The 21,282-nt window shown below is 39.3% G+C and overlaps 2 non-coding genes across 2 annotated transcripts; both read left to right on the forward strand.

Moving 5' to 3' along the window:
* Window positions 1-9,328: 9,328 nt before the first annotated feature.
* LOC148570823 (small nucleolar RNA R71) lies at window positions 9,329-9,436 on the forward strand. Its single transcript, XR_015880330.1, has one exon. It is a non-coding gene; the product is annotated as a small nucleolar RNA R71 (small nucleolar RNA).
* A 10,716-nt stretch (window positions 9,437-20,152) lies between these two features.
* On the forward strand, window positions 20,153-20,260 carry LOC148570824 (small nucleolar RNA R71). Its single transcript, XR_015880331.1, has one exon. It is a non-coding gene; the product is annotated as a small nucleolar RNA R71 (small nucleolar RNA).
* The last annotated feature ends 1,022 nt before the right edge of the window (window positions 20,261-21,282 follow it).

The following is a 21,282-nucleotide window of genomic DNA, read 5'->3' on the forward strand; positions in this document are numbered from 1 at the left end:
GAAATCACAAGATATGATTCTAGAACTTAAAGTTTGAATCTTTCTTAACAAGCAAGTAACAAACTTCAAATTTTTGAATCGAAACATTAATTGATTATGTTATTTTCGAAAATTTGATATAAAAATAAGAAAAAGATTTTTGAAAAATATTTTTGGAATTTTCGAAAATAACTAAGAATTTTGAAAAAGATTTGATTTTTGAAAAAGATTTTGAAAAAGATAAGATTTTCAAATTGAAAATTTGATTTGACTCATAAGAAACAACTTGATTTTAAAAATTTTTGAAAAAGTCAACTCAAATTTTCGAATTTGATGAGAGAAAAAGGGAAAGAACATTTTTTTGTTTTTTTGAATTTTTATGATGAGAGAGGAAAACAGGAAAAATGATGCAATGCATGAAAGTTATGGATCAAAACAATGAATGCATGCAAGAATGCTATGAATGTCAAGATGAACACCAAGAACACTTTGAATGTCAAGATGAACATCATAGACACAATTTTGAAAAAATTTTTAATGCAAAGAAAACATGCAAGACACCAAACTTAGAATTCTTTAATGCTTACGCACTAAGAATTCAAGAATGCATATGAAAAACACCATACAACACAAAACAAAAAATCATCAAGATCAAACAAGGAGACTTACCAAGAACAACTTGAAGATCATGAAGAACACCATGAATGCATGAAATTTTCGAAAAAATGCAGGATGCACATGCAATTGACACCAAACTTATAACATGACTCAAGACTCAAACAAAAAACACAAAAATATTTTTGATTTTTTTTATTTTCTAAAATTTTTTTTTTTGGATATTTCGAAAATTAATTTGAAAAAGGAAAATAAGGATTCCAAAATTTTTAATATGAATTCCAGGAATCTTGCATTCTTAGTCTAAAGCTTCAGTCCAGGAATTAGACATGGCTCACTAGCCAGCCAAGCTTTCAATGAAAGCTCCAGTCCAAAACACTAGACATGGCCAATGGCCAGCCAAGCTTTAGCATGTAAATCAGGAACAGCAGCAGGTGGATTAGCAACAACTAGCTTCCTCTTGATAACAAATTGCTGCCTCAGTCCAATTAAATTTAGACATGGCTTTACAGCCAGCCAGGCTTCACATGCTTCATGAAACACTAGAATTCATTCTTAAAAATTTTGAATAAAATTTTTGAAAACATTTTTTTTTCGAAAACAGATGAAAAAGTTTTGAATTATTTTTGAAAAATTTTTGAAAAGAAAACGAAAAGAAAATTACCTAATCTGAGCAACAAGATGAACCGTTAGTTGTCCAAACTCGAACAATCCCCGGCAACGGCGCCAAAAACTTGGTGTTGTTGCCAGATCCAAACTTGGCACTGATGTTACCAGACCAAAAGCTTGCCGAAAACTCAAACAATCCCCGGCAACGGCGCCAAAAACTTGGTACGCGGAATCGTGATTACACTTTAATTATGTAAAATTCATTGCTCTTTCTTTCCTTGGAAATGGCACCAAAAACATGATGCGAAGACCATGGTTCACAACTCCGTATAACTAACCAGCAAGTGCACTGGGTCGTCCAAGTAATACCTTACGTGAGTAAGGGTCGAATCACACGGAGATTGTTGGTATGAAGCAAGCTATGGTCACCTTGCAAATCTCAGTTAGGCAGATATAAATTGATAATGGTGTTTTCGAATAATAAATAATAGAATAGGGATAGAGGTACTTATGTAAATCATTGGTAGGAATTTCAGATAAGCAAATGGAGATGCTTTTCGTTCCTCTGAACCTCTGCTTTCCTGCTATCTTCATCCAATCAGTCTTACTCCTTTCCATGGCTGGCTTTATGTGATACATCACCACTGTCAATGGATACTTTCGGTCATCTCTCGGGAAAATGATCCAATGCCCTGTCACGGCACGGCTAATCGTCTGGAGGCATCACCCTTGTCAATGGCTTCATCTTATCCTCTCAGTGAAAATGGTCAACGCACCCTGTCACGGCACGGCTATTCATCTGTCGGTTCTCGATCATGTTGGAATAGGATTTACTATCCTTTTGCGTCTGTCACTAATGCCCTGCAATCGTGAGTTTGGAGCTCGTCACAGTCATTCATTCATTGAATCCTACTCAGAATACCACAGACAAGGTTTAGACTTTCCGGATTCTCTTGAATGCCGCCATCATTCTAGCTTACACCACGAAGATTCTGGTTAGGAGATCTAAGAGATACTCATTCAGTCTAAGGTAAAACGGAGGTGGTTGTCAGGCACGCGTTCATAGGGAATGATGATGATTGTCACGTTCATCACATTCAGATTGAAGTACAAATGAATATCTTAGAAGGGAAATAAGATGAATTGAATAGAAAACAGTAGTACTTTGGATTAATCTTTGAGGAACAGCAGAGCTCCACACTTTAATCTATGGAGTGTAGAAACTCTACCATTAAAACTACATAAGTGAAAGGTCCAGGCATGGCCGAATGGCCAGCCCCTCTGATCTAAGAACCAGGCATCCAAAGATGGTTAAAAAGACTAGTAAAATGTCCTATTTATAATAAACTAGCTACTAGGGTTTACATGAGTAAGTAATTGATGCATAAATCCACTTCCGGGGCCCACTTGGTGTGTGCTTGGGCTGAGCTTGAGTGTTGCACGTGTAGAGGTCCTTCTTGGAGTTGAACGCCAGCTTTTGTGCCAGTTTGGGCGTTCAACTCTGGTTTTGGCTCCTTTTCTGGCGCTGGACGCCAGATTTGGGCAGAAAGCTAGCGTTGAACGCCAGTTTACGTCATCTATTCTTGGCCAAAGTATGGACTATTATATATTTCTGGAAAGCCCTGGATGTCTACTTTCCAACGCAATTGGAAGCGCGCCATTTTGAGTTCTGTAGCTCTAGAAAATCCACTTTGAGTGCAGGGAGATCAGAATCCAACAGCATCAGCAGTCCTTCTTCAACCTCTGAATCTGATTTTTGCTCAAATCCCTCAGTTTCAGCCAGAAAATACCTGAAATCACAGAAAAACACACAAACTCATAGTAAAGTCCAGAAATGTGAATTTAACATAAAAACTAATGAAAACATCCCTAAAAGTAACTAGATCCTACTAAAAACATACTAAAAACAATGTCAAAAAGCGTATAAATTATCCGCTCATCACACAAAAACTTGGTGCACAAATTGTGAATCACACTTTTCACAACTCGTACCACTAACCAGCAAGTGCACTGGGTCGTCCAAGTAATACCTCACGTGAGTAAGGGTCGAATCCCACGGAGATTGTTGGTTTGAAGCAATCTATGGTTATCTTGTAAATCTTAGTCAGGAAGTCAATTATGTTTATTAGTTGAATTGCGAATAACCAAGAGAGCATAAATTAAAGGTTACTTGTTATGCAGGAATGGAGAATATGTTGGAGTTTTGGAGAAGCTTTGTCTTCTGAATCTCTGCTTTCCTCTGTCTTCTGATTCACGCATGCACGTCCTCCTATGGAAAGCTGTGTATTGGTGGATCACCATTGTCAATGGCTACCTTCCATCCTTCCAGTGAAAACTACGCTCACGCGCTCTGTCACAGCACAGCTAATCACCGGTTGGTTCTCGATTCGGTTGGAATAGAATCCCTTGATTCCTTTGCGTTTGTCACTAATGCCCAGCCTTCAGGAGTTTGAAGCTCGTCACAGTCATTCAATCCTTGAATCCTACTAGGAATACCACAGACAAGGTTTAGACTTTCCGGATTCTCATGAATGCCGCCATCAATTCTAGCTTATACCACGAAGATTCTGATTAAGAGATCTAAGAGATACTCATTCAATCTGATATAGAACGGAGGTGGTTGTCAGGCACACGTCCATGGTTTGAGAATGGTGATGAGTGTCACGGATCATCACCTTCATCACAGTTAAGCGCGAATGAACATCTTAGATAGGAACAGGCGTGTTTGAATAGAAAACAGAAATACTTGCATTAATTCATCGAGACACAGCAGAGCTCCTCACCCCCAACAATGGAGTTTAGAGACTCATGCCATCAAAGAGTACAAAGTTCAGATCTAAAAATGTCATGAGATGTAAAATAAGTCTCTAAAAGTTGTTTAAATACTAAACTAGTAGCCTAGGTTTACAAAAAATGAGTAAACTATGATGGATGATGCAGAGATCCACTTCTGGGGCCCACTTGGTGTGTGCTGGGGCTGAGATTTAAGCAATTCACGTGCAGAGGCCATTTGTGGAGTTGAATGCCAGTTTTTGTGCCAGTTTGGGCGTTTAACTCCAGCTTTTGATCCTTTTCTGGCGCTGGACGCCAGAATTGGGCAGAGAACTGGCGTTGAACGCCGGTTTACGTCGTCTATCCTTGTGTAAAGTATGGACTATTATATATTGCTGGAAAGCCCTGGATGTCGACTTTCCAACGAAATTGGAAGCATGCCATTTCGAGTTCTGTAGCTCCAGAAAATCCACTTTGAGTGCAGGGAGGTCAGAATCCAACAGCATTAGCAGTCCTTTTTCAGCCAGAATAAGATTTTTGCTCAGCTCCTTCAATTTCAGCCAGAAAAATACCTGAAATTACAGAAAAACACACAACTCATAGTAAAGTCCAGAAATATGAATTTTTCCTAAAAACTAATGGAAATAAACTAAAAACTAACTAAAACATACTAAAAATTATATGAAATTAACCCCCAAAAAGCGTATAAAATATCCGCTAATCACAATCCCAAACTTAAACTGTTGCTTGTCCTCAAGCAACTAGACAAATAAAATAGAAGACTAATAGGTTGAGAAGCAATAATATCTCTGAGTTTTTGAGTGAAGCTCAGATTCTAATTAGATGAGCGGGACTAGTAGCTTTTTGCTTCCGAACAGTTTTGGCATCTCACTTTATCCATTGAAGCTTAGAGTGATTGGCATCTATAGGAGCTTAGAATTCAGATAATGTTATTGATTCTCCTATTTCAGTGTGATGATTCTTGAACACAGCTATTTTATGAGTCTTGGCCGTGGCCCTAAGCACTTTGTTTTCCAGTATTACCACCGGATACATAAATGCCACAGACACAGAATTGGGTGAACCTTTTCAGATTGCGGCTCAGCTTTGCTAAAGCCCCCAATTAGAGGTGTCCAGGGTTTTTAAGCACACTCTTCTTTTTGCTTTGGACCTTGACTTTAACCGCTCAGTCTCAAGTTCTCACTTGACACCTATACGCCACAAGCACATGGTTAGGGACAGCTTGGTTTAGCCGCTTAGACCAGGATTTTATTCCTTTAGGCCCTCCTATCCACTGATGCTCAAAGCCTTGGGATCCTTTTTATTTGCCCTTGCCTTTTGGTTTTAAGGGGTATTGACTTTTTGCTCTTGCCTCTTGGTTTTAAGAGCTTATGGCTTTTTCTGCTTGCTTTTTCTTTTTCTGCTTTTTCTTGCTTCAAGGATCATTTTTATGATTTTTTAGATTATCAATAACATGTCTCATGTTCATCATTCTTTCAAGAGCCAACATATTTAACAGTCTTAAACAACAAATTCAAAAGACATATGAACTGTTCAAGCATTCATTCAGAAGACAGAAAGCATTGCCACCACTTTTAACTAATTAGAATTTCCCTTATTAAAACTCGAAATTTTATTGCCTCTTATTCAAAAGATCTACTACTTTATTCATGTTTGCTGATGATGAGAAAAATAAACTATAGCTTATTTAGAGATAAAATCAAAATAGATACTAAATAGTACTATATGAATCCTAAGGTAAACTTCTATAAGGACACTGTCACAGAGTTAAGGCAGAAATTGGAAATTAACAACCTTTATTCTGAGGGAACGGGGGTTCCTCTGATCCTTGGGGTGCTTGGTCCTGCAAGAGAAGACTTTTGGCGCTTCAATTCCCTTAAGTCACGCCCTTGCTCTTCTTGTTCTTTAAACATATAAGTCAGCATTTGACTGTGTTCCTTCTGTTCTTTTATTATTTGCTCCATAGCTTCCCATATCTTGGTAACAGACGTCTCAAGATACTCCCAGTATTCAGATTGAGGGATCTCTGGGAGGAATTCCTGTGCTCTCTTCTTGATGGGATCATCCTGTGCTTGTTGTTTTTCCATTGATGCTTTGGTGATTGGCTTCTCAACTGAGATATACTCAGTTATTCCCATCCTTACTCCAGCGTCCTTGCAGAGCAGATGAACCTCCACTTCCTTTCCCATCATGATGCAATGGATCATCACTGCTCTTTTAACTGTGACTTCAGAACGGTTGCTAGTAGGTAATAGAGAATGCCCAATGAAATCTAGCCATCCTCTGGCGACTGGTTTGAGATCCTCTCTCTTGAGTTGATTTGGGACACCCTTTGTGTTGGTGGTCCACTGGCTCCAGGGATACACATGTCCTCTAGAATCTTATCTAGGCCCTTGTCTGCTCTCATCATCCTCCTGTTGAAGGAGTCTGGATCATCCTTCAGCTGAGGTAGCTTTAAGATCTCCCTGATCCTGTCAGGGTGGGTATGAACAATCTTTCCTCTGACCATGGTCCGATAGTCATAGAGAGCAGTCCCAGATAGTTTCTGCTTGTCAGTTTGCCACATATTAGCATAGAACTCCTGGACCATGTTCCTTCCCACTTTCGTTTCAGGATTAGCTAGGACTTCCCAGCTCCTGATTCGAATTTGCTCCTGGATCTCCGGGTATTCATCTTCTTTCAGATCGAATCTAACTTTCGGGATCACTGATCTCAGACCCATTATTTTGTTATAATGGTCCGAATGTTCTTTAGATAAGAACTTTCCTTGATTCCAAAGTGGTTTTGGAACACTCTCTTTCTTGCCTCTTGGAGTGGGTTGTTTTCCTTTGGGGGCCATGATCTTAGTGATCGCGGATAAACACACCAAACTTAGAGGTTTGCTTATCCTCAACCAAAAGAAAAGAAAGGAGAGGGATAGAAGGAGAGCTAGGTGCAATTATTGATGGGAGAGGAGGGAGGCCGAACTCAAATTTATAAGGGGGGGAGGGTGGGTTTTCGAAAAAAAGATAAAGAGAGGATATGAAAGATATGATAAGAGAGGATATAGTTTAAAATTGAGAGGATATGAAAGATTTTTGAGAAAGATAGATTTAATTTTTGAAAAAGATAAAGTGGAGGTTTTGAAAAAGATATTGATGAGTTGAAAAAGATAGATTTGTAAAAAAAAGAATTTTGAAAAGAGTTGGATTGAATTTGCAAAGATACCTGGTGCTTATGGATTAAAATACATTTGATATTTTCAATGGTAGGGTTTTTAGAAATTATGGAATTTAGAAATCAGGGTTCTTGACATGTTTATGTAAGAAATCATGAATTGAAGTATGAAAATCAAGATTTAGAATGAAAAATTTTGAACAAAAATGAGTTTTGTCTCCTCCCTGCCATCCTGGCGTTTGAACGCCCAAACACTGCCTGTTTTGGGCGTTCAGCGCCCAATTGCTGCTCTCCTGGGTGTGATTTTTCTTCTGCTGTTTTTTTATTCCGTTTTCAATTTTTATATTTATTTTGTGACTCCACATGATCATGAACCTACAAAGACATATAACTAAGAAAAATATAGTTAGATAAATAAATAAAAATTGGGTTGCCTCCCAACAAGCGCTTATTTAATGTCAATAGCTTGACAGTGGGCTCTCATGGAGCCTCACAGATGTGCAGAGCTTTGTTGAGACTCTCCAACACCAAACTTAGAGTTTGGATATGGGAGTTCAACACCAAACTTAGAGTTTGGTTGTGGCCTCCCAACACCAAACTTAGAGTTTGACTGTGGGGGCTCTGGTTGACTCTGCTTTGAGAGAAGCTTTTTTTGCTTCCTCTCCATGGTTGCAGAGAGAGATCCTTGAGTTTTAAACACAAGGGAGTCCTTATTCCATTGAAGGACTATTTCACCTCTATCAACATCAATCACAGCTCTTGCTGTGGCCAGGAAAGGTCTTCCTAGGATGATGGATTCATCCTCTTCCTTTCCAGTATCCAGGACTATGAAATCGGCAGGGATGTAAAGGCCTTCAACCTTTACTAACACGTCCTCTACTTGTCCATAAGCCTATTTTCTTGAACTGTCTGCCATCTCTAATGAGATTTTAGCAGCTTGCACCCCATAGATTCCCAGTTTTTCTATTACAGAGAGGGGCATGAGGTTTATTCCCGAACCAAGGTCACACAGAGCCTTAAAGATCATCGTGCCTATGGTACAGGGTATTATGAACTTTCCAGGATCCTGTCTCTTCTGAGGCATTGTCAGTTGATCCAGATCACTTAGTTCATTGATGAACAAGGGAGGTTCAACTTCCCAAGTATCAATGCCAAATAATTTGGCATTCATCTTCATGATTACACCAAGAAACTTGGCAGTTTGCTCTTTAGTAACATCCTCATTCTCTTCAGAAGAGGAATACTCATCAGAGCTCATGAAGGGCATAAGGAGGTTCAATGGAATCTCTATGGTCTCTAGATGAGCCTCAGAGTCCTTTGGTTCCTCAGAGGGAAGCTCCTTATTGATCACTGGACGTCCCAGGAGGTCTTCCTCCTTGGGATTCACGTCCTCTCCTCTCCTCACAGGTTCGGCCATGGTGCTTATGTCAATGGCCTTGCACTCTCCTTTTGGATTCTCTTCTATATTGCTTGGGAGAGTACTAGGAGGGATTTCAGTGATCCTTTTACTCAGCTGGCCCACTTGTGCTTCCAGATTTCTAATGGAAGACCTTGTTTCATTCATGAAACTTATAGTGGCCTTAGATAGATCAGAGACTAAGTTTGCCAAATTAGAAGTATTTTGTTCAGAGTTCTCTGTCTGTTGCTGAGTGGATGATGGAAAAGGTTTATTATTGCTAAACCTGTTTCTTCCACCATTATTAAAGCCTTGTTGAGGCTTTTGATCCTTCCATGAGAAATTTGGATGATTTCTCCATGATGAGTTATAGGTGTTTCCATAAGGTTCACCTAAATAATTTACCTCTGCTATTGCAGGGTTTTCAGGATCATAAGCTTCTTCTTCAGAAGATGCCTCTTGAGTACTGTTGGACGCAGCTTGCATTCCATGCAGACTCTGAGAGATCATATTGACTTGCTGAGTCAATATTTTATTCTGAGCCAATATGGCATTCAGAGTATCAACTTCAAGAACTCCCTTCTTCATAGGCGTCCCATTGCTCACAGGATTCCTTTCAGAAGTGTACATGAACTGGTTATTAGCAACCATGTCAATGAGTTCTTGAGCTTCTGCAGGCATTTTCTTTAGGTGAATGGATCCACCTGCAGAAGTGTCCAGTGACATCTTTGATATCTCAGACAGACCATCATAGAATATATCCAGGATGGTCCATTCTGAAAGCATGTCAGAAGGACACTTTTTGGTCAGTCCTTTGTATCTCTCCCAAGCTTCATAGAGGGATTCACCTTCTTTCTGTCTGAAGGTTTGAACATCCACTCTAAGCTTGCTCAACTTTTGAGGAGGGAAAAACTTGGCTAAGAAAGCCTTGACCAGCTTATCCCAAGAGTTCAGGCTGTCTTTAGGTTGAGAATCCAACCATATTCTAGCTCTGTCTCTTACAGCAAAAGGGAAAAGCATGAGCCTGTAGACTTCAGGATCTACTCCATTAGTCTTAATAGTATCACATATCTGCAAGAATTCAGTTAAGAACTGAAAAAGGATCTTCAGATGGAAGTCCATGAAACTTGCAGTTCTGCTGCATCAGAGAAACTAATTGAGGTTTCAGCTCAAAGTTGTTTGCTCCAATGGCAGGAATGGAGATGCTTCTTCCATGTAAATTGGAATTAGGTGCAGCAAAGTCACCAAGCATCTTCCTTACATTATTATTATTTTCGGCTGCCATCTCCTCTTCCTGTTCGAAAATTTCTGAAAGGTTATCTCTGGATTGTTGTAATTTAGCTTCTCTTAATTTTCTCTTCAGAGTCCTTTCAGGTTCTGGATCTGCTTCAACAAGAATATTCTTGTCCTTGCTCCTACTCATATGACAAAGAAGAGGGCACAAAATAATAATAATAATAATAATAATAATATGGATCCTTTATACCACAGTATAGGGATCCTTGTGTGAGTAGAAGAAGAGGGGGAGACAAAGAATGTAATATAATGGAAGAAACACAACTGTGAGGAGGGTTGAGATGTGAGATGAGATGTTAATGAATGAATAAATAAATAGAATAAGATGAGAGAGAAGGAATTTTCGAAAATAATTTTTGAAAAAGAGTTAGTGATTTTTGAAAATAGTTTTTGAAAAATGTTAGTAATTTTCGAAAATTAAGATTTAAAAATTAAAATAATTAATAAATTAAAAAGAAATTTTGAAAAAGGGGGAAGATATTTTCGAAAATGAGAGAGAGAGAGTTACTTAGGTAGTTTTGAAAAAGTTAAGAAACAAACAAAAAGTTAGTTAGTTAGTTGAAACAACTTTGAAAATTAATTTTGAAAAGATAAGAAGTTAGGAAGTTGGAAAAGATATTTTGAAATTAGACTTTTGTAAAAACAACTCGTACCACTAACCAACAAGTGCACTGGGTCGTCCAAGTAATACCTCACGTGAGTAAGGGTCGAATCCCACGGAGATTGTTGGTTTGAAGCAATCTATGGTTATCTTGTAAATCTTAGTCAGGAAGTCAATTATGTTTATCAGTTGAATTGCGAATGACCAAGAGAGCATAAATTAAAGGTTACTTGTTATGCAGGAATGGAGAATATGTTGGAGTTTTGGAGATGCTTTGTCTTCTGAATCTCTGCTTTTCTCTGTCTTCTGATTCACGCATGCACGTCCTCCTATGGCAAGCTGTGTATTGGTGGATCACTGTTGTCAATGGCTACCTTCCATCCTTCCAGTGAAAACTATGCTCACGCGCTCTGTCACAGCACGGCTAATCACCGGTTGGTTCTCGATCTGGTTGGAATAGGATCGCTTGATTCCTTTGCGTTTGTCACTAACGCCCAGCCTTCAGGAGTTTGAAGCTCGTCACAGTCATTCAATCCTTGAATCCTACTCGGAATACCATAGATAAGGTTTAGACTTTCTGGATTCTCATGAATGCCGCCATCAATTCCAGCTTATACCACGAAGATTCTGATTAAGAGATCTAAGATATACTCATTTAATCTGATATAGAAAGGAGGTGGTTGTCAGGCACACATTCAAGGGTTGAGAATGGTGATGAGTGTCACGGATCATCACCTTCATCACAGTTAAGCGCGAATGAACATCTTAGATAGGAACAGGCGTGTTTGAATAGAAAACAGAAATACTTGCATCAATTCATCGAGACACAGCAGAGCTCCTCACCCCCAACAATGGAGTTTAGAGACTCATGCCATCAAAGAGTACAAAGTTCAGATCTAAAAATGTCATGAGATGCAAAATAAGTCTCTAAAAGTTGTTTAAATACTAAACTAGTAGCCTAGGTTTACAAAAAATGAGTAAACTATGATGGATGATGCAGAGATCCACTTCTGGGGCCCACTTGGTGTGTGCTGGGGCTGAGATTTAAGCAATTCACGTGCAGAGGCCATTTGTGGAATTGAACGCCAGTTTTTGTGCCAGTTTGGGCGTTCAACTCCAGCTTTTGATCCTTTTCTGGCGCTGGACGCCAGAATTGGGCAGAGAACTGGCGTTGAACGCAAGTTTACGTCGTCTATCCTTGTGCAAAGTATAGACTCTTATATATTTCTGGAAATCCCTGGATGTCTACTTTCCAACACAATTGGAAGCATGCCATTTCGAGTTCTGTAGCACCAGAAAATCCACTTTAAGTGCAGGGAGGTCAGAATCCAACAGCATCAGTAGTCCTTTTTCAGCCAGAATAAGATTTTTGCTCAGCTCCTTCAATTTCATCCAGAAAAATACCTGAAATTATAGAAAAACACACAACTCATAGTAAAGTCCAGAAATATGAATTTTTCCTAAAAACTAATGGAAATAAACTAAAAACTAACTAAAACATACTAAAAACTATATGAAATTAACCCCAAAAAGCGTATAAAATATCCGCTCATCACAACACCAAACTTAAACTGTTGCTTGTCCTCAAGCAACTAGACAAATAAAATAGAAGACTAATAAGTTGAGAAGCAATAATATCTCAGAGTTTTTGAGTGAAGCTCAGATTATAATTAGATGAGCGGGACTAGTAGCTTTTTGCTTCCGAACAGTTTTGGCATCTCACTTTATCCATTGAAGCTCAGAGTGATTGGCATCTATAGGAACTTAGAATTCAGATAGTGTTATTGATTCTCCTATTTCAGTGTGATGATTCTTGAACACAGCTATTTTATGAGTCTTGGCCGTGGCCCTAAGCACTTTGTTTTCCAGTATTACCACCGGATACATAAATGCCACAGACACATAATTGGGTGAAACTTTTCAGATTGTGGCTCAGCTTTGCTAAAGCCCCCAATTAGAGGTGTCCAGGGTTCTTAAGCACACTATTCTTTTTGCTTTGGACCTTGACTTTAACCGCTTAGTCTCAACTTCTCACTTGACACCTATACGCCACAAGCACATGGTTAGGGACAGCTTGATTTAGCCGCTTAGACCAGGATTTTATTCCTTTAGGCCCTCCTATCCACTGATGCTCAAAGCCTTGGGATCCTTTTTATTTGCCCTTGCCTTTTGGTTTTAAGGGGTATTGGCTTTTTGCTCTTGCCTCTTGGTTTTAAGAGCTTATAGCTTTTTCTGCTTGCTTTTTCTTTTTCCTTCAAAAATTTTTTTTCGGCTATTTTATTTTATATATATATATATATATATATATATATTTTTTTTTTTTCTACAAGATTTGTTCTTTGCTGCTTTTTCTTGCTTCAAGAATCACTTTTATGATTTTTCAGATTATCAATAACATGTCTCATGTTCATCATTCTTTCAAGAGCCAACATATTTAACAGTCTTAAACAACAAATTCAAAAGACATATGCACTGTTCAAGCATTCATTCAGAAGACAGAAAGCATTGCCACCACTTTTAACTAATTAGAATTTCCCTTATTAAAACTCGAAATTTTATTGCCTCTTATTCAAAAGATCTACTACTTTATTCATGTTTGCTGATGATGAGAAAAATAAACTATAGCTTATTTGGAGATAAAATCAAAATAGATACTAATTACTACAATATGAATCCTAAGGTAAACTTATATAAGGTAACTGTCACAGAGTTAAGGCAGAAATTGGAAATTAACAACCTTTATTCTGGGGGAACGGGGGTTCCTCTGATCCTTGGGGTGCTTGGTCCTGCAAGAGAAAACTTTTGGCGCTTCAATTCCCTTAAGTCACGCCCTTGCTCTTCTTGTTCTTTAAACATATAGGTCAGCATTTGACTGTGTTCCTTCTGTTCTTTTATTATTTGCTCCATAGCTTCCGTATCTTGGTAACAAACGTCTCAAGATACTCCCAGTATTCAGATTGAGGGATCTCTGGGAGGAATTCCTGTGCTCTCTTATTGATGGGATCATCCTGTGCTTGTTGTTTTTCCATTGATGCTTTGGTGATCGGCTTCTCAACTGAGATATACTCCGTTATTCCTATCCTTACTCCAGCGTCCTTGCAGAGCAAAGAAATCACGCTTGGATAAGCCAACCTGGCCTCTTTAGAATTTTTGTTAGCAATTTTGTAGAGTTCAGCTGAAATCAGCTGATGAACCTCCACTTCCTTTCCCATCATGATGCAATGGATCATCACTGCTCTTTTAACTGTGACTTCAGAACGGTTGCTAGTAGGTACTAGAGAATGCCCAAAGAAATCTAGCCATCCTCTGGCGACTGGTTTGAGATCCTCTCTCTTGAGTTGATTTGGGACACCCTTTGTGTTGGTGGTCCACCTGGCTCCAGGGATACACATGTCCTCTAGAATCTTATCCAGGCCCTTGTCTGCTCTCATCATCCTCCTGTTGAAGGAGTCTGGATCATCCTTCAGCTGAGGTAGCTTTAAGATCTCCCTGATCCTGTCAGGGTGGGTATGAATAATCTTTCCTCTGACCATTGTCCGATAGTCATAGAGAGCAGTCCCAGATAGTTTCTACTTGTCAGTTTGCCACATATTAGCATAGAACTCCTGGACCATGTTCCTTCCCACTTTCGTTTCAGGATTAGCTAGGACTTCCCAGCTCCTGATTCGAATTTGCTCCTGGATCTCCGGGTATTCATCTACTTTCAGATCGAATCTAACTTCCGGGATCACTGATCTCAGACCCATTATTTTGTTATAATGGTCCGAATGTTCTTTAGATAAGAACTTCCCTTGATTCCAAAGTGGTTTTGGAACGCTCTCTTTCTTGCCTCTTGGAGTGGGTTGTTTTCCTTTGGGGGCCATGATCTTAGTGATCGCGGATAAACACACCAAACTTAGAGGTTTGCTTGTCCTCAAGCAAAAGAAAAGAAAGGAGAGGGATAGAAGGAGAGCTAGGTGCAATTGTTGATGGGAGAGGAGGGAGGCCAAACTCAAATTTATAAGGGGGGGAGGGTGGGTTTTCGAAAAAAAGATAAAGATATGATAAAAAGATTTATTTGGAAAAGATAAGATAGAAGATATGATAAGAGAGGATATAGTTTAAAATTGAGAGGATATGAAAGATTTTTGAGAAAGATAGATTTAATTTTTGAAAAAGATAAAGTGGAGGTTTTGAAAAAGATATTGATGAGTTGAAAAAGATAGATTTGTAAAAAAAAGAATTTTGAAAAGAGTTGGATTGAATTTGCAAAGATACCTGGTGCTTATGGATTAAAATACATTTGATATTTTCAATGGTAGGGTTTTTAGAAATTATGGAATTTAGAAATCAGGGTTCTTGACATGTTTATGTAAGAAATCATGAATTGAAGTATGAAAATCAAGATTTAGAATGAAAAATTTTGAACAAAAATGAGTTTTGTCTCCTCCCTGCCATCCTGGCGTTTGAACGCCCAAACACTGCCTGTTTTGGGCGTTCAGCGCCCAATTGCTGCTCTCCTGGGCGTTCAACGCCCAGCTGCTGCCATTACTGGCGTTCAACGCCCAAAATACACTTTTACTGGCGTTTTCTTGCCAGTGAGCTCCTTTTTCTCTGTTTTTGTTGTGTCGAGGTCTTCTGTAAATGATTCCTCACCTTTAGTGTCAGTGAACTTTATATAAACAAATGAAAATAAAAATAAAAATAAAAATAGGGCAAAACGCTTAGAGGATTGTTGCCCCATGGCTGGGTTGCCTCCCAGCAAGCGCTTCTTTATTGTCTTTAGCTGGACCTTGCTGAGCTTTTAATCTAGCTTCAGCCTTGAGCATTCTTGCTCAATGTTGCCTTCAAGATAGTGCTTGATTCTCTGTCCATTGACAATGAACTTCTTATCAGAATCAATATCTTGAAGCTCCACATAACCATATGGTGATACACTTGTAATCATGTATGGTCCCCTCCATCAGGATTTCAGTTTCCAGGGGAATGGCCTGAGTCTAGATTTAAACAACAGAACCTTCTGTCCTGGTTCAAAGATTCTAGATGACAGCTTTCTGTCATGCCACTTTTTTTATTTTTCTTTATAAAGCTTGGCATTTTCGAATGCTGTGAATCTGAATTCCTCTAGTTCATTTAGCTGGAGCAATCGTTTTTTCCTGCTAATTTGGCATCAAAGTCTAGGAATCTGGTTGCCCAGTAGGCCTTATGTTCCAGTTCCACGGGCAGGTGACATGCCTTACCATACACGAGTTGGTATGGAGAGGTCCCTATAGGGGTCTTGAATACTGTCCTGTAAGCCCATAGAGTATCATCCAAGCTCCGTGCCCAATCCTTTCTACAGGTATTTACTGTCCATTCCAGGATTCTCTTTAATTCTCTGTTAGAGACTTCAGCTTGCCCATTGGTTTGTGGATGATATGGAGTAGCCACCTTGTGGCAAATCCCATACCGAACCTTGGCAGAGTAAAGCTGTTTATTGCAGAAGTGAGTGCCCCCATCACTGATGAGTACTCTAGGGACACCAAACCTGCTAAAGATATGTTTCTGGAGGAACTTCAGCACTGTTTTAGTATCATTGGTGGGTGTGGCAATGGCCTCAACCCATTTTGATACATAGTCAACTGCTACCAGAATATAAGTGTTTGAGTATAATGGTGGGAAAGGTCCCATGAAGTCAATTCCCCATACGTCAAACAACTCAATTTCCAAGATTCCTTGTTGAGGCATGGCGTAACCATGAGGCAGATTACCAGCTCTTTGGCAACTGTCACAGTTACGTACAAACTCTCGGGAATCTTTATAGAGTGTGGGCCAATAGAAGCCACATTGGAGGACCTTGGTGGCTGTTCGCTCACCTCCGAAATGGCCTCCATATTGAGATCCGTGGCAATGCCACAGGATCTTCTGTGCTTCTTCTCTAGGCACACACCTACGGATAATTCCGTCTGCACATCTCTTAAAGAGATAAGGTTCATCCCACAAGTAGTACTTTGCATCAGTAATTAATTTTTTCTTTTGTACCCTGTTGTACTCCTTAGGTATGAACTTTGCAGCTTTATAGTTTGCAATATCGGCAAACCATGGTGTTTCCTAAATGGCAAACAAATGCTCATCTGGAAACGTCTCAGAGATCTCAAGAGAGGGGAGGGACGTCCCATCCACTGGCTCTATCCGGGATAGATGATCAGCCACTTGGTTCTCTGTCCCTTTTCTGTCTCTTATTTCTATATCAAACTCTTGCAGAAGCAATACCCATCTGATGAGCCTGGGTTTTGAATCCTGCTTTGTGAGTAGATATTTAAGAGCAGCATGGTCAGTATACACAATCACTTTTGATCCTACTAAGTATAATCTGAACTTGTCAATGGCATAAACCACTGCAAGTAATTCTTTTTCTGGGCATCATTTAGAACGTGACTGGCATGATCACTGGCATCACACATTAGCTCAAATGGTAACGTCCAGTCTGGTGCAGAAATGACTGGTGCTGTGACCAGCTTAGCTTTCAGCGTTTCAAACGCCTGCAGGCACTCTGTGTCAAACACAAATGGCGTGTCAGCAGCTAGCAGATTGCTTAGAGGTTTTGCAATTTTTGAAAAATCCTTTATAAACCTCCTATAGAATCCTGCATGCCCCAGAAAGCTTCTGATTGCCTTAACATTGGCAGGTGGTGGTAATTTTTCAATTACCTCTATTTTTGCTTGATCCACCTCTATTCCCTTGTTTGAGATTTTATGCCCAAGAACAATTCCTTCAATCACCATGAAGTGACACTTTTTCCAGTTTAAAACTAGGTTGGTCTCTTGGCATCTTTTCAGAACAAGTTTCAGGTGATCAAGACAGGAGCTGAATGAGTCTCCATATACTGAGAAGTCATCCATGAAGACTTCCAAAAATTTTTCCACCATATCAGAGAAAATGGAGAGCATGCATCTCTGGAAGGTTGCAGGCGCATTACATAGCCCAAATGGCATCCTTCTATAAGCAAACACTCCGGATGGACATGTGAATGCTGTTTTCTCTTGATCCTGGGGATCTACTGCAATCTGGTTATAGCCTGAGTAGCCATCCAAAAAGCAGTAATAATCATGACCTGTTAGTCTTTCTAGCATCTGGTCTATGAATGGTAAAGGAAAATGATCCTTTCTGGTGGCTGTATTGAGCCTTCTATAGTCAATACACATGCACCACCTTGTAACTGTTCTTGTAGGAACCAGTTCATTTTTTTCATTATGAATCACTGTCATGCCTCCCTTTTTTGGGACGACTTGGACAGGGCTCACTCAGGGGCTATCAGAAATAGGATAAATAATCCCAGCCTCTAGTAGTTTGGTGACCTCTTTCTACACTACTTCTTTCATGGCTGGATTTAGCCGCCTCTGTGGTTGAACCACTGGTTTGGCATTATCCTCCAATAAGATTTTGTGCATGCATCTAGCTGGGCTTATGCCCTTAAGGTCACCTATGGACCACCCAAGAGCTGTCTTGTGTGTCCTTAGCACTTGAATAAGTGCCTCCTCTTCCTGTGAATTTAAAGCAGAGCATATGATCACTGGAAAAGTGTCACCTTCTCCCAGAAACGCATATTTCAAGGATGGTGGTAATGGCTTGAGCTCGGGTTTAGGAGGTTTTTCCTCTTTCAGAAGGAATTTCAGACGCTCTTTCATGTCCTCTGAATCCTCTAAATCAGGCTGAACATCTTTAAAGATGTTCTCCAACTCTGATTCAAGACTCTCAGCCATGTTGATCTCTTCTACCAAAGAGTCAATAAGATCAACTTTCATGCAGTCTTTTGATGTGTCTGGATGCTGCATGGCTTTGAGTTTTTTCCTATAGATGCCAATCATTCTAAACTTCAATGGATAAAGTGAGATGCCAAAACTATTCAAGAGGCAAAAAGCTATAAGTCCCGCTCATATGATTGAAGCTCTGTTTCATTGATAGTTTGGAATTTATAGTATATTCTCTTCTTTTTATCCTATTTGATCTTCAGTTGCTTGGGGACAAGCAACAATTTAAGTTTGGTGTTGTGATGAGCGGATAATTTATACGCTTTTTGGCATTGTTTTTAGTATGTTTTTAGTAGGATCTAGTTACTTTTAGGGATGTTTTCATTAGTTTTTATGTTAAATTCACATTTCTGGACTTTACTACGAGTTTGTGTATTTTTCTGTGATTTCAGGTATTTTCTGGCTGAAATTGAGGGACTTGAGCAGAAATCAGATTCAGAGGTTGAAGAAGGACTGCTGATGCTCTTGGATTCTGACCTCCCTGCACTCAAAATAGATTTTCTGGAGCTACATAACTCAAAATGGCGTGCTTCTAATTGCGTTAGAAAGTAGACATCCAGGACTTTCCAGCAATATATAATAGTCCATACTTTGGCCAAGAATGGACGACGCAAACTGGCGTTCATCGCCAGCTCTCTCTACTTGTCCATAAGCCTGTTTTCTTGAACTGTCTGCCATCTCTAATGAGATTTTAGCAGCTTGCACCCCATAGATTCCCAGTTTCTCTATTACAGAGAGGGGCATGAGGTTTATTCCTGAACCAAGGTCACACAGAGCCTTAAAGATCATGGTGCCTATGGTACAGGGTATTATGAACTTTCCAGGATCCTGTCTCTTCTGAGGCAATGTCAGTTGATCCAGATCACTTAGTTCATTGATGAACAAGGGAGGTTCAATTTCCCATGTATCAATGCCAAATAATTTGGCATTCAGCTTCATGATTGCACCAAGAAACTTGGCAGTTTGCTCTTCAGTAACATCCTCATTCTCTTCAGAAGAGGACTACTCATCAGAGCTCATGAAGGGCATAAGGAGGTTCAATGGAATCTCTATGGTCTCTAGATAAGCCTCAGAGTCCTTTGGTTCCTCAGAGGGAAGCTCCTTATTGATCACTGGACGTCCCAGGAGGTCTTCCTCCTTGGGATTCACGTCCTCTCCTCTCCTCACAGGTTCGGCCATGATGCTTATGTCAATGGCCTTGCACTCTCCTTTTGGATTCTCTTCTGTATTGCTTGGGAGAGTACTAGGAGGGATTTCAGTGATCCTTTTACTCAGCTGGCCCACTTGTGCTTCCAGATTTCTAATGGAAGACCTTGTTTCATTCATGAAACTTACAGTGGCCTTAGATAGATCAGAGACTAAGTTTGCTAAATTAGAAGTATTTTGTTCAAAGTTCTCTGTCTGTCGCTGAGTGGATGATGGAAAAGGTTTATTATTGCTAAACCTGTTTCTTCCACCATTATTAAAGCCTTGTTGAGGCTTTTGATCCTTCCATGAGAAATTTGGATGATTTTTCCATGATGAGTTATAGGTGTTTCCATAAAGTTCACCTAAATAATTTACCCCTGCTATTGCAGGGTTTTCAGGATCATAAGCTTCTTCTACAGAAGATGCCTCTTGAGTACTGTTGGACGCAGCTTGCATTCCATGCAGACTCTGAGAGATCATATTGACTTGCTGAGTCAATATTTTATTCTGAGCCAATATGGCATTCAGAGTATCAACTTCAAGAACTCCCTTCTTCATAGGCGTCCCATTGCTCACAGGATTCCTTTCAGAAGTGTACATGAACTGGTTATTAGCAACCATGTCAATGAGTTCTTGAGCTTCTGCAGGCATTTTCTTTAGGTGAATGGATCCACCTGCAGAAGTGTCCAGTGACATCTTTGATATCTCAGACAGACCATCATAGAATATATCCAGGATGGTCCATTCTGAAAGCATGTCAGAAGGACACTTTTTGGTCAGTCCTTTGTATCTCTCCCAAGCTTCATAGAGGGATTCACCTTCTTTCTGTCTGAAGGTTTGAACATCCACTCTAAGCTTGCTCAGCTTTTGAGGAGGGAAGAACTTGTTTAAGAAAGCCTTGACCAGCTTATCCCAAGAGTTCAGGCTGACTTTAGGTTGAGAATCCAACCATATTCTAGCTCTGTCTCTTACAGCAAAAGGGAAAAGCATGAGCCTGTAGACTTCAGGATCTACTCCATTAGTCTTAACAGTATCACATATCTGCAAGAATTCAGTTAAGAACTGAAAAGGATCTTCAAATGGAAGTCCATGAAACTTGCAGCTCTGCTGCATCAGAGAAACTAATTGAGGTTTTAGCTCAAAGTTGTTTGCTCCAATGGCAGGAATGGAGATGCTTCTTCCATGTAAATTGGAATTAGGTGCAGTAAAGTCACCAAGCATCTTCCTTACATTATTATTATTTTCGGCTGCCATCTCCTCTTCCTGTTCGAAAATTTCTGAAAGGTTATCTCGGGATTGTTGTAATTTAGCTTCTCTTAATTTCTTTTCAGAGTCCTTTCAGGTTCTAGATCTACTTCAACAAGAATATTCTTGTCCTTGCTCCTGCTCATATGACAAAGAAGAGGGCACAAAAAAATAATAATAATAATATGGATCCTTTATACCACAGTATAGGGATCCCTGTGTGAGTAGAAGAAGAGGGGGAGACAAAGAATGTAATATAATGGAAGAAACACAACTGTGAGGAGGGTTGAGATGTGAGATGAGATGTTAGTGAATGAATAAATAAATAGAATAAGATGAGAGAGAAGGAATTTTCGAAAATAATTTTTGAAAAAGAATTAGTGATTTTTGAAAATAGTTTTTGAAAAATGTTAGTAATTTTCGAAAATTAAGATTTAAAAATTAAAATAATTAATAAATTAAAAAGAAATTTTGAAAAAGGGGGAAGATATTTTCGAAAATGAGAGAGAGAGAGTTAGTTAGGTAGTTTTGAAAAAGTTAAGAAACAAACAAAAAGTTAGTTAGTTAGTTGAAACAACTTTAAAAATTAATTTTGAAAAGATAAGAAGTTAGGAAGTTGGAAAAGATATTTTGAA

The sequence above is a fragment of the Arachis ipaensis genome, chromosome B3 (assembly GCF_059453495.1).
Source record: "Arachis ipaensis isolate K30076 ecotype BB chromosome B3, ASM5945349v1, whole genome shotgun sequence".
NCBI classification, from domain to species: domain Eukaryota; kingdom Viridiplantae; phylum Streptophyta; class Magnoliopsida; order Fabales; family Fabaceae; genus Arachis; species Arachis ipaensis.